This window comes from Lissotriton helveticus, chromosome 10, assembly GCF_964261635.1.
Source record: "Lissotriton helveticus chromosome 10, aLisHel1.1, whole genome shotgun sequence".
Classification (NCBI taxonomy): Eukaryota; Metazoa; Chordata; class Amphibia; order Caudata; family Salamandridae; genus Lissotriton; species Lissotriton helveticus.
The window spans coordinates 1,017,839,414-1,017,854,405 of NC_136071.1; positions in this window are offsets into that span (position 1 = coordinate 1,017,839,414).

Below are 14,992 nucleotides of genomic sequence, written 5' to 3' on the forward strand. Positions count from 1 at the left end.
TGCACATGCCCCCTAGAGCCGGCCCTGGCTGAGGTAAGAAGAACAAAGTAACGTTAGCATTCTTTGCAAGAAAAGGATTCCATTCATGCAGAAGAGAAGGCCGTGAAAAAAATGCTACAATATGCAAACAACGTACAATTATCCATCCACCGTTATTTCACTGACGGACAAAGGAAGGACAAGACTCTATTAATAGCATTAACTAACTTCAGTTCTCAGCAATAAAGAAAATCTCACATCAATAAACAGCAACAGCTAGCGCCAAGTTGAAACAACACGCAAGAGCCAGTGAAGAACAAGAACACTGTCATACAATGACAGTAGATATACCGGAATACATCGCAAATGTAACTAGGGGCAACAGTCATCGCGTTACTTATTCAGCCAATATTTACAAAGATACAATAACAATATTTATACAACTATATATATATATATATGTATATATATATATATATATATATAATCTATATGTATATAAATATATATATATATATATTACCTACTGGCGGTCGCCAGTAGGTATATATAGTTAGGATTTTTTCTCTATGGGTTTTTTGAAAATTCTATGTCTAATAACTTTGGCGTTTGTGGACGGAATTGGCTGAAATTTTCAGGAAAATGGCACATTTTGTTTCTGAGCAGCCCTTGAAAATTTGGGGGGGGTTCGTCCAGTGGGGGCCGAGAAAAAAGGGGGGTCCCAAAACGTGTTTTTAACATTGAGTTTTCCATAGGGCGGTTGGCCTCACTTTCAGCCCGAACGGCTGAATGGATTTGCACGAAACTTGGCAAAATTGTAGGGACTGGTAGCCCGATGTGCCTTTTGTAGGTCTCAATATATGTGCTCCAGTGGATTTTGAGAAATTAACGTTTAAAAAAAGATATATATCTGTAACAGCGGACCGGTTAGCGCTCTGGTTCGCGGACTTTTCGCGCAACGGAGCTTTGTGAAGCGAAGCTGATTGGTTCTCCGGCGTCTGTCAACATTCCAAACAGTCCGTAGCGGCCGCCATCTTGTCTCTCGGTAGGATCGAGAGACAAGAGGAGGTCAAAACAAAGGGGGAAATAACTATAAGGGGGCATAGTAGATCCTCGCTGACCCCCTAGGTTTGATGTGGAGGTTTTAAAAGGGCCCCGCGGGGCAAAAAAAAATAATAAAAATAATAATTGAACGGCTGAATGGATTTGCACGAAACTTGGCAAAATATTAGGGACTGGTAGCCCGATGTGCCTTTGCTAGGTCTCAATATATGTGCTCCAGTGGATTTTGAGAAATTAACGTTCAAAAAAAGATATATATCTGTAACAGCGCTCCGCTTCGCGTAACGGAGGTTTGCGAAGCTGATTGGTCATTCTGTCACTGGGCTATAGTTGGGCTACATCTGGCTGATATTTGGGCTACATTTGTTTTTTTGTGTGTCTGGCGGCCATCTTTGGGCTACATTGGGCTACATTGGGCTTCATTGGGCTACATTCGGCTAATTAGCAAATAGCTCATCGCAAACTAGGAATGGTAAAGAATCGCTATTTATTCCTTAAAGTTCGCTATTTAGGAAATGCAAATAACTTTGATGATACATATGGCGGTTCATCTCTAACAAGATAAGAAGCATAGGGATAGATTTATGATGACTGGCGCATCACCAGGGATGTGTTAGTCATTCTGTGCCGCTGTTCCGTCACCTATGGTGTGCTGCATTTACAATGCGGCGCATCACGGGGCAAAAACAGCACAGATGCGTGATGTATCTGTGCCGTAAAGGTGGCGCATTGCTGGAGTTGTATCGCAAGTGTGATGAAGGTCCAGCAAGGGTCGGGGGTGCCCCTGTCGCAGGGTTTCTGTTCTCACACAGAACTGTGGACAGAGGATTGGAACCTCGGCGAATTAGGGTGTCCCAAAACTCACGTTAGTAATCAAAAACTATTTAGCAAGCTAGGTACAGTGTCACATTGGATATAACAAACTCTCAATGTTTAGACAATCCAGAATATGAACTTATAGTACCTCAGGATACGTGGAACTCATGAACAGTCGGTCGTTATATATTTCTTAGAAACCAGAACATGGAGTTAAGAAGAACACATGTGTATTTGAAATGTTTATTTACTAATGCCGTCTTCTCAGGCGTAGTACCTTAGATAATAAAAGTACACATATTATCAGTAGCAAAATTACCAGCATAGTTACTAGTACATAAAAAGTGAATGGTGATAGTATGTTAACATGCTGTAAATGAATAAGAGTTAGCAACACTTATAAGCAGCCGCGGGCCGTGGAGGGAGTTACGGTGAGGCAGGGAGGCGGGGAGGGGGAGAAGCAGGGTGGAGAATACAAGTACACATATTATCAGTAGCAAAATTGCCAGCATAGTTACTAGTACATAAAAAGCGAATGGTGACAGTATGTTAACATGCTGTAAATGAATAAGAGTTAGCAACACTTATAAGCAGCCACGGGCCGTGGAGGGAGTTACGGTGGGGCAGGGAGGCGGGGAGGGGGAGGGGCAGGGTGGAGAGGGCTCCACCCTGCCCCTCCCCCTCCCCGCCTCCCTGCCCCATCGTAACTCCCTCCACGGCCCGCGGCTGCTTATATCTCACCCTCCCTAATACACATATTATATTATTTGCTAAGAAGGTCTCTTTGTGTTGGTTTAGGGCGTGCCCATACTTTAGTGTCTTAGATTTGAAGGAATCACATCAGCATACACCAGCTCTCTCTTCATGTGAACCGCATCAACTGTTGTGTATGTGTGTTCGGCAAAGCAATATAAAACCCGCCTCATGCCCAGAATTGGCAGAAGTTGCACTTATGTTATGAGTATGAAGTCGTGGAGATCAGACCTCATAACAATTCTGTATCGTGTTGTTCTTGAAACTTTAGCACTCGCTGTACAGATATAGTTTAACAAGCAAAGCAGATAGTAGAGCAATAACATATTATTCTCATGTAAACCACGATGAACTACTAGGTTGAAAGCTAAAGCAACAACTAAATGTCGTGTGCAGAAGTTGCAAAAAAGGAAAAATGGCGTTTAAACCGGTAATGAGCCCATGCTAACTTAACACGGTGTAAAGATATCCAGGACCTAGATGACACCTCCTCATGATCCGGAAACGAACTGAATAAGATAATAGAAGTGCCATCTCATGAGAGCAGATTGCAAGTTTATATGTGGACGGTCCGCAAGGTAAAGCATTAAAAACTAGGAAAATTCAATGCTAAAGAAAAATAAAACAGCCAAGTACTTTATCGAGTCTTAAGCCAATAGGCAAGGTAAATAATAAAAACTTGACAATTAAGTCAATGAATTGTCAATGAAATGCTAGTACTCAGCATATGAAACATGAAAAAGGTCTATGACATAACTGTGTATGCAAAATAAGCTGCAACAGCCTCCAACAGGAAGTCACCGTCTTCATCCGAAAACAGTTCAGCCATCCAATTTAAAAGCGGAAAAGAACATACGTGCTCTCCCAGCACCGGATCCTCTATCACCATCAGAGGACAGCTCGGTGGGTTTTCAAGAAAGCTGTGTTCCAAGAAAGACTGTGCTGCCGCCAGTAAATTCCAGGGACCAAGTAGTCCATGCATCAATGCCACAGCCATAATCCTTTCGCCAGGACAAATCAACTCGTGAGTAATGATAGGAGTCATCAGCTGATTAAAGTCGACGTCAGGAGAAACCGGTCCGCAGAGACACAAATCAATGGCCCAATCGAAATCACAGGTCAGGCAGTGAAATACAGGCTGGACACAGGTGAAGTAGGAGAACCGAAAAGATAATCCATATGCCGTGCTTAATATCGCCAACGGCATTGTGCCATAATATTCTAGCATGCGATTGCGGAACAGTGTCAGCAGCTGCAGGGTCGGAGGTTGCATAGGAGGGACATCCATATTTAAAAATGTAAAAAAGTACAAGAGCGTCCGCTGGTAATGCAAGTAAAAATGCAATCCACGAACCAGAGTGGAGAAAATGGAATGAAAGGGAGCAGGGATGACTCGAAAGATTTTCTCAAATGAAGTCACGAGACCACTGGTAACAACTTTAAAAAAGTGTGCCAGGGATTTTGTGGAGGATGCGTTAAAGATAGTCGGAAACATGTTGCTGAAATTGAAAGGCAAACCTGTGTACGGGTGTTCGCTATGTGAAGTACGAAAGTTTCACGGGCCGAACTCAAGGCCACCTCTCTCTGAAACAAAAGAGCTCTTATTCTTGTCATGCCGTTGAAACGTGTCCCAAGGTTGGTATTTGTGGCCAGATTGAAAACTCCCTATGTTCATGTGTGGGAGGAAATAGAACATTTCTGCAGCAAATAACCCGTTCACTTACTGTTACGATAAAAGGAATACTTTTAATTAACTCAGAACAATCTTCATTATTGAGCATCAAATAACTACCATTTTGCAACAACTTGAACGTGGGGATGATAGCAGGAACTGGCGTGCCTTGCATCACGCAAGCCATATTTGGTCGCTGTTTGTTGCATGAATCGTGTAACTGTATGTGCCTACACATTAGTGAATGATCTGGCGTCTCAGTGCATTCCTCTCCATTCAGATAAACTTCTTGATCATCTTTGAAACATCTGTATGTGTATGGAAGCGACCAGACCTCATGAACAAAAGCACTACCTAAAGGTTCATAAAGACCTATTGGTATATATTTCATACAATTTGAAAACTTATATAAAGCAAAAGGCAGCGTTATTAAACCGTCGATAAGGCATGGTGCCAAAAAACCCGCAATCCTCTGCTGATGATGTCACTGAGCATGTCATGAATGATGTAATATGTGACATCATCAGTAGTGGATTATGGGTAATAGTATCTCTAGTTTACTCCCCTATAGCTGTCTTTCTTTTAACATAAGTGTGTGTTTCCTTCCCTTATACTTACTGTTTTTGGTTCGCTTCCAGTTCGCGTACCAGCGAGCGAACTAGGAAGCGAACTAAGAGAAATAGAGGTTGGCACAGTTCCAAATATTGTACCAATTTTTTAATAACGGGGAGGTAGTTCTGAAAAGAACTTTTTTTTTTATTTTTCTGAACATTTTTTTACTGTAAGGTTCCCGATTCGCGAAGCGGGAACGAAGAAAAAAAAATATTTAAAAAAATAATTATTCATAAACATATAAAATATATTTTTGGATTTAAAGAAGAATAAATTTTACAGCTACAGATATTAGCTGTTAAAAAACCAATGAAATTCACTGAAAAAACCATAGGTTATAGACCATATATAGTTAGGAATTAGCATTTACAAAACCTTGAAAATTCACTGAAAAAACCATAGGTTATAGACCATATATAGTTAGGAATTAGCATTTACTAAACCTTATTTTACTCACACAAAACCATTGAAATTCCATATATAGTTAGTTGCACTAACTATATATCGCGCACCCGCAATCCACTGCTGATGATGTCACATATTACATCATTCATGACATGGTCAGTGACATCACTGATGACATCACTGATGACAACATCCAGTGATTATGTGTTTCTGTAAAGTTTAAATATGTTTTACATATTGAAGAATGAGTGGATGTATAAGTGTCTGAATGAAGGTTTTAGTAGGTGCGTGATTGACTGTATGAGTGAGTGATTAAATGCGTCTTACTGAATGCACGGGTTAGTGACTAAACTGTCTAAAAGTGTGCATCAGTATGTCTGTTGTTGTGCAAGCTGCTGCACGTGTTCATCAGTAGCTATATAAGTAGCTATATGGGTTATTGATTGGTTGCACAAGTATTTGTATGGGAGACTGAGTGTGTGTATGGCTGGCTGGGAGGTGTGTGACTCTGTGCAGATCAATGTGTACTTGTATCAGTGATTCTATAAGAGAGTAACTATGTGTTAGTATATGTTTCAAAAATGTAAGGTGTTCTGTGTTTAACTGTATAGATAAGAAAATGGAAGTGTGATTGATTCTTTTCAGGACTGACTAGGTGTGTGAGTAACTCCATGGATGAGTGGCAGAGTGTGAGTGTCTGTATAGGTGTATGAGTGCATATGATAGTGTTGTAAAGATGAGTGATTGTATGTATGAATGATTGTATGAGTGAATGTGTGTGTAGACATAGGAATCAGTGAGTGCGTATGTAGTAACTAGTATTGGTGTGTCAATGGTTTCAAAAATGATACTCTCTATTTAACACTGGGTGTAACGGAGGTTATATTAGAGTGTGAGGAGATGCATTGTATTATCACATGAATGATATCATCAGTGATGTGATCATTGATATCAAGTGAGATGTCATCAGTGATGTCATTTGAGATGTCATCAGTGATGTCATCAGTGATGTCACTGACCATGTCATGAATGATGTAATATGTGACATCATCAGCAGTGGATTGCGGGTGCGCGATATATAGTTAGTGCAACTAACTATATATGGAATTTCAATGGTTTTGTGTGAGTAAAATAAGGTTTAGTAAATGCTAATTCCTAACTATATATGGTCTATAACCTATGGTTTTTTCAGTGAATTTTCAAGGTTTTGTAAATGCTAATTCCTAACTATATATGGTCTATAACCTATGGTTTTTTCAGTGAATATATATATATATATATATACACACTTTATTTTTGGGGTAGCCACTCACCAAGACCCACAACCTCCACACCAAGCAGGTCCAACAGGTCCTGCTCCCGGTCCAAAATGTCGGCCCAGCGGTGGGACAGCTGATGGTGGGTACGCCGGATACCGGAGCAGCGGAAGACTGCACGGCGCACCTTCGCCCACCGCCGGAGACGCTCTTCAATGTGCTGGTATCCGGAGCCGGGCCTGCCGCCTGCTGCCAAAGTCAAGGGGAGGTGACGTTGGATAAAAAAGACCAGGGCGGCCAACTCCTCCTCCCCAAAAAGTTGGCGGGGCGTCACTCCTGCCGGGCGCATTCTGCCGCAAGGCAGCCTGGTTTTTTTAGGCACAGCCGCCTTGCCCTTTGAGCCGCCGATTCTGCTGGCACCCTTCACCATGGTTCTGGGTGGAGGGGAGAAGGAAAGTTGAAGACAAAAAGGTTAGGGGAAGAAAGAAGAAAGATAAAAGAAGGAAGTAATATAAAACAAGAGAAAAGTTGCAAAAAAAGTGGTAAAAGTAAAAATAAAATGAGAAATATACACCTAGGCACAGACAGAAATAGGTAAGAAGTAAAGAAAGTTAGAAAAACTGAGGGAAAAGACCAGGATGGAAGAGATAGGAGTGAGATGCTGAAGTAGGCCCAAAACCATAGCCAGAGTGTGAAATCGAAGATGGCTCTGCCCGTCGCGACCGCCGCGGTAAGTTCGCGCGATATTTGACGCGATCACGCACTTTGGCAGTGCGAACGAGAAGATGAGTTCCCGAACATGTCTAACACAACGCGAACACGTTACTTGTGACCCGGAACCGGAAATAAGGGAACGCAAGCGGGCGGGACAAACCTCATTGAGTAACTTAGCGCGCTAGCTATTGCGAGCATGCAGGCAGCGCCCCGAACACGCGCACCGCGCTCCCGAAGACGAAAAACGGCGCGCGAACGGGTCTAGCAAGCTACTACGCATGTCCGCGGAGCTACACGTAGCTCGCGGAGTGCAAGTGCGGCTTCGCGTAGCTTCGCGGAGTGCGGCTACGCGAACTACGCCCAGGGTTAGTAGCTAGGCAATGGCCGGTTAGCATTCAGCCAAAAAATACTTACTTTTCAATTCCCTATATGGCTCCCTCTTTCCATGTTCTAACAGTGGCACCCCTGTCAGAACTACCACGTACAGGGCTGATTCCGGGGGAAGGTCAATTGTTTGTTGCCTCTGCACATCGTGAGTTATAGGGGGTTTGTGTGTTGTCTGAGGTTTTGCTAAAGGACTAAGAACCTTCACCGTTTTGTCCTTGCTTGCCTGTTCTATATGAGGTACCCCTGCAGGGATTCTCAGGGGGACAGTGGCACTAGAAGCTGATACATTATTTGCTGCAAGGCTTTGACTACCTTTTGGGGATATATTAGAATTAGTTAGAGCGTTAGAACTAGTGCCCACAATGCCTTGCCCCCCCCCCCATTTGACTGCCTCTGGGTTGGATCTCTCCCCTGAACCCCCCTGGCCTGTAGTGATGCAAGCAAAAGTTCCAAACACACCAGTCTATTTTCAATTCGGTCCAGTCTATCATGTATCGGAAGGGTAAGTTTGTGTACAGTACTTTCCAATTTTTTCCAAAAGGCAACATCCGAAACCCGTGGGGCATCTCCATCCCTGGATCGCAATACGTTTGCCCCTTCCTTTGCAGGTGATGGTTTGTGTGAAGCACTTGTTAACAACGTCTCTGTGGGCGCGACCTCCTTAGTTTTTTTCCCTTTTCCATCTGCCGCTTGCTGTTGTGCCCCTGTGCGTTTCCTTTTGGATATTGGGGCCCTGTAACTGTTGAACCACTCCGACTTTTGCACATCTGGCTGACCTAGTTTTCATATTGGGGGAAGGCCACTTCTTGGCGAAGTTACTCAAATAAGTCCAGCCTCAGGGCTTGCTTCCTGCAGTATAATGACACTTCCTTCTCTCCCCTCAGTAGAGGACCCCGTATCATGTAAATCGGTCTTTTGGGGAGTAGGTGATCTTGCCCTTGCCAGACTACCCAATGAGGACCGCTTACCCAAGAGTGGATCCAACGATAATCTCTTTTCAGTAAGTTCGATATCTTTAGCCAGGGCGGTAGAAATTCTTATCAAGAAATTGTCTAGAGTGCCCATGAGAGACCCACCAGTACTTCTCCCACAGGTTCCCACTACAACTGGGGATGTAGTCATGGTTCACACTATCCTCTTAGGTCAATGGATATGAGTCCTAACCACACTTTAGATGTTGATTGACAGAACATCCAAGGGACTCACTAACCTTTGGTACTGTAGATGTTAAGGGGGTGGCCCGTCCCGTCCTTGATCGGTCTTGAACGGGCTTAAACGGTACTGCCCTTGGCCCGGGCTTCGCCCGCGCGCGCGTCCCGCGGGGTCGGATGTAAAAGCTAGCTAAATAGCCACTATTAACAAGGGAGTGTGGCCGCTGCCTGCCGCGTCCTCCCGGTAGGTCAAAGTACTTCTGTGTAGGCTCAGCAAACTCGCGCTGCGTCTCCCGCGAAGCAGGAGGCGCGAGGTCCGATTTTTAAATGCCCCGGTAACAAGGTAGTGTGGCCGCCGCCTGCCGGGTCCTCCCGCAGGCTCCTGGTAGGTCAAAGTACCTCTGTGTAGGCTCAGCAAACTCGCGCTGCATCTCCCGTGAATCGGGAGGCGCGAGGTCCGATTTTTAAATGCCCCGGTAACAAGGGGGTGTGGCCGCCGCCTGCCGCGTCCTCCCGCAGCCTCCTGGTAGGTCAAAGTACTTCTGTGTAGGCTCAGCAAACTCGTGCTGCGTCTCCCGCGAAGCGGGAGGTGCGAGGTCCGATTTTTAAATGCCCCAGTAACAAGGGGGTGTGGCCGCCGCCTGCCGCGTCCTCCCGCAGCCTCCTGGTAGGTCAAAGTACTTCTGTGTAGGCTCAGCAAACTCGCGCTGCGTCTCAGTGTCAAGGTCATAGGGCTTGGTGAGTAGCTAATATATAGTAGTATACGTATTGTGCATTTTTTGATGAATAACAAGATTACTGCTGCTTACATTGCAGGTAAATTACGTTTAAAATCTTCTGTGATTGTAGGACACAGGTGCCCAACGCTACTCTTACTTGTTTGCAACTTTACGCTCGCATGACCAGATTATTATGTGAGAGTTTACTTTAGTGAACTTAAGTTAGGTAATGCTATTGCTAGAGAGACTCTAGTCCTTCCATTGTCCTCCTGTGAAATAGTGGTGGATGGTTTGATACTAGGTTTAGTTAGTATTAGTTCATATTTTTTTGCGGTCTGCATGACGCCTCCTCTGTCACCGAGGGCTGCTTACCCCAGTCCTTCATAGAATCCTTTGTAGTTTAGTGAGTGGTAGGCTTAGCAGTGTCAGTCAGTAGCAGAACACCAGATCAACCAACAATTTGGTGTATGCACAGATTTATGCATGTGTCCTCCATCTCATCCATGCATTTTTGAAGGCTAAATAAAATGGAAGTGCAGACTTAGTGAACAATTGGCCCGTCTGGAATAGGTGGGCTAGGTCAGGTGGTACTTAGGCTTGGTTAGTATTCTACAGTCAGAATGATTATGGAACACTGGATTAGTGTTCATAAATTAGTAGACAGTCCGTGAATCCTTCAAGCCAGTAGTCTATCTGAATAGATAGGTCAATTTTATTGCAATTGTTGTTTTCTAATGTTTTTTGAGCGTTTTGTAAAATAATTTATTTGTTTCACAGCAATCATTAATGTTTATCTCTTTCTTTATTGTATCTTACATGATCACCAGCACCCAGGGGCAAGAAGACGGGGTCCGAGTCGGCGGGACAACCAGAGGACCACTCCTCTACCGAGGGCCCTGCTGCTGGCCCCAGTAAGTCCTCCAGTGGTTAATATTAGCACTTATATTTCCACAACTTTTACTGCACCTTATTTATTCTGAACTATTAATTCTGGTTCCACTTCCTAATTCTAATTTTTACAAAAGCTTCTTTGATCTTGACTATCTGTTTCCAAATTCTGGTTATCCCTGCCTCTAAATTCATTCTAATTGCCTCTGCTATGACTCTCTGTATTACTACTATTAGTCAGTCTGTAGCTAAGCTTGCCCAGTTGGCCACTCTTTATTTAGGGTTTTCTTTTGAATAAAACTCAGATTGACCAATAGCTCTAGCCACTGGGTCCTGTCCTGTCCTTTGGGTTGTCCTCGTCAAGTCTTCTTAATCTTGAGGCTTCGACAATTTCCACCCACAAAATGCCCAACCAGATATTTGACTAGTATTTTTGATACGATAGTACATACTACTACTGTTGTGGGGCTTCTGCACAGCCACATACAGAACTATGCACACGAAAATAGGATGTTGGTCATGGGAGGTTGGACCTTACTCACACCTCAGTCAGAACCCACAATCCCGTGACCGACTAGCTATAGTGTCTCATTATGTCCCGAACCCCCACACGAAGATACCCAATGATTACACAACCCAGAACATAACACCGTTTCGCTCACTCACTCGTGTAAGTCCACACCAAATACCACAGGGTCAATGTGTAAGTTCAAAAGATTTATTTTCAAATAACAAGCTCTGTACGTTGTTCTATGAAATTACTACAGCCAGCTCCAACAGCAAAATGCATAAGATTAAAACAGTAAACATTGTTACAAGACAAAAGATCTGTGTGAATTCTGGGAGACCCCTCACCGTACAACGTAGAAATACTGGTTACATGCATCATAAGCTCTGCAAATCTCTGGTATGTAGAAGGGAATCTTCGGCCTGTTATGAGAAAAATGGTGCGCGTTAGATAGTATAATGCAATTATGCAATCATTTCGCAGTCATGCCAAAAAGTGTAACATGTTATTGCTAAGCAACACGGACTAACTGAACTCCATAACAAAGTGGCTTGTTTTTTGACCTCTTCACTTGTAGGCAACAGTCATGTGGGCTCAAAGGCGTCTTACTGCACAACAAGCTGCGAGGTAACATGTGCAAGAGACATGAATCTAAAATGGTTACATGGCTCAGGCTAACTTTGCAAAGAGTAGAGTAGGACTATATGACCCTAGGGACCATAACACTACCAGTGTCTACTGACTCTACTGTAGTACCCAATTTGGACTAGTGATGTATGTTGTATTTGTATGTATTAACTTTTTTTCCAATCTTCCTAGTGAGATGAATAAATAGGGGGAGGTGCACAGACATCTAAAAATGTACAATGTTTTTTTCTAGGCATACTACCAACCACCAGTGCCAGCGGGGCCAGCGGCGATGGCGATGCAGCCATTCCGGAGGGGGCAGGAGAAGTTGCGGGGGGAGACAGCAGCAGTGGCGTGTGGAGGTAATTTATATTCATTACTTATTAACATTACTACTAGCTGGAAGGGTGTTCACTTCACTCACTGTACTGTTGAGACTTATTAAGTATGAAGTTGTAGTGAACATTATACAACAGTTGAAGAAGACACCCTTTACTTAGCATTAGCAATGCATTACCAATAGCATTAGCAGTGTGAGTTGAGTAACTAATGGCCTCTTCTATCTGACCCCAACTCAGCTGTGAAAATTTTATGGAGAAGACTAAAAGTCAGATCAGATGCCCTTGATGGATGTGTTAAACAAAAAGGGAAAGAAGGGTGGAAGGAGGAAGGATGGGCGAGATGTAATATGACTGGCAGAGAAGGATACGTTGGAAGCATGCATTGGTGGCTGATAGGAATCAGATTAGATGCATGGGTTGTTGAAGGATGGGTGGAAGGCGAAAGAAGATGCCTGTCTCGGTGAGCGATACAGTATGGGTGGATACTAGATACCAAGAATCATCAGCGGTGTTTGAGTCAAACTCAAAGCCAAGGCAAGTAAGGAAGGAGCGGACGCATGGGTGGTTGTTGGTGAAACCAACTAAGGTTTGCTAAGAGATATATAAAAAGGAATGATAGACATTTACTTTTAATGGATGGATGCCTAGATGTATTCATCATAGACAGCATAGGTGGAGACTGTCACAGGATGCAGAGAATGTTAATTTATTTTCGAATGGTGTCAGCCAGCTGTTGGTTACACAATCAATGAAAACAAAGTACCTCATGCAGTAGCCGTCAGTGGTGGGACTGCTGGCGGGCAGTGATGTGGATAGGGGGAGGGGCAGGGTGGGGGTATTAAACTATGTATTACGGCCAAATAGAGGTAAGTAAACATAAAAATAAATAAAAATGAATTTCATTGTGCGCACTGCACCGCCAAATGCAATGTAGTGCACACAACAAAATTAGTTTTATTTATTTCTATGTTTACTTACCTGTAATTTGTTATAATCCATAGTTTACTACCCCCCTGCCCCTCCCCCTCCCCACGTCACCGCCAGCCAGCCAGCCAGCACTCCCACCACTGACCGCTACTGTACTGACCTTATGTCGTCATTCCATATATAAGCAATGATCGTTGGATCAGAAATATAATAATAATCTGCCTTTTTGTAGTAACCAGGGCAGATTAAAAGTGAAATTGAGCAATTGACCTTCATGTAACAGAGAGAGTATGGCCAGTGCCATCCATAATAGAAACATACGAGCTTCTCCACCTGCAGACAGTAGTAAATAAAACTAACAGGAGTCTGCGTCATGACTCGTATGTTTGTCTTGGGTGCAAGCTTAGCTGGCATGCCGGCTACAACAAGGTTATGCAGTTTAGCTAAACTAGAGATGGGAAAAAGACTGGTGTTCTGTGTACTGGAGTCCATAGTGCTAGTATAATGCCTGAAACTCCAACAAATGTTAGAGGCTGAGTAAGTGGGAGGATAGATACTTACCACAAATGTTATGCACTGCACTTGCTAGTGCTACTGTGCCACTATGTGTTGAATTAATTTTGTGTTACTTGTATTTGTTACAATTCTTTTTCTTTCTTGATATAGATCCTCCTTCCTAAGAAAAACCTACCCGGAAGGAGTTGGCAGCCAGGGCCCGGCGCCGGAAACTGGAGGCCATGTGCCAAGAGTACCATCGGCTGGTGACTCAGGCAGAGGGGGGGAGGAGGTGGCCGCAGCTGCAGCCTTCTCCAATGCTTCTGGCCCCAGCCAGGCCCTGCCTTCAGTGGTACGGGGCCACAGTAAGGCAGCCGCCCGCCGCCAAACTTTGTCAAGCACTGCTGCCCCCCCACCCTGGATGCAACTGCAGGGCATTTCGCTGCCAGATGCTCTTCCAGGTGGCACGCCGAGAGGAGCAACTAGAGGAGCTGGTTAAAATCCTGGTGGACAAACGCCTTAAAGCCCGCCAAATCTAGAACTATCTGGGACGCCGATGCATTGCCCCTTTTTTATTTCTTTTGTTGGTGGGTGGGAATTGGGCATTGGGGTTTATGGACATTGTTAGGATTTTTTCGTTCTGGACCTTGGTTGGGGTTAGGGAAAGGGGTGGGTCAGGTGCGGAATAGTTTATTTTTGTTAGGGTAATAAATTATATTTATTTATATTTAAACATACAATGTTAATGTTTTGTGGGGGGGTTACTGTTTTACGAATTTATGTCACATGGTTTCCTTGCTGCTGGAGGGCAGCAGCCAGTGTTGGAATTAAATAATCTGTCAATTTTGTAACACACAAGCAGATAGATGCGGTACCCCTCACTGAGTTATTTGTCCTACTAGTACTGTCAGTCTCTCCTCCTGCCCAATATACCTCCAACCAAACTTATCTTACCTGTGATTGGTGATGATTAAGTTTGGCACAGCGATGGCTGTATGGTTTCCCAAGAGAATGGAGAAGATGCCATGGTGGTGGTGGTAGTAGTAGACACTGGCAGTAGCATTTACAAAAAAAAACAGAGACAGTCAGTGCCTGAGAGAGACTGTGGGGGAAGTATTAGAGCTTAAGTAAAGTACAGTACAGAAGAAGACTGCCAAACAAACAATATTGCAACTGCTAAGTTAAAATAAAACATAATGGAGGCGGGGACAGCTTAGTAAAAAGAAGTTACAAACTGTAGTTGTGTTGAGTGAGTCACCTAACACAATCATAATTCATAACCTTTACTGCTGTGTGATAGGATGATGGTAATGATAATGATGAAATCAATGCTGACAATTAATTATGATGTATGATGTCCCTTTATAAAAAAAAATTACTTGCACATAGACTGAGCATGGGTAGGCAAGCAGAAGAAGATCCTCGCCCTGCCTTCAAATTGAATTAGTGTTGCTTTCATCACATCTGCCCCGTCAAGTGTGTTGATAAGCGTGGCTCAAATCCACCCGAGTGACTTACCGCACTCACCTATAGTTACCCAATAATAAGTCAGCCGGACAGTGGAGAAGAATAAAAAAGCAATTTTATTAGGCCACAAACTCCCATATGAGAGGGCCCCATCCGACCTCACCCCTAAGAGTGCGCCGAGAGGACTGACTCATCTCATCACCAGTAATACAT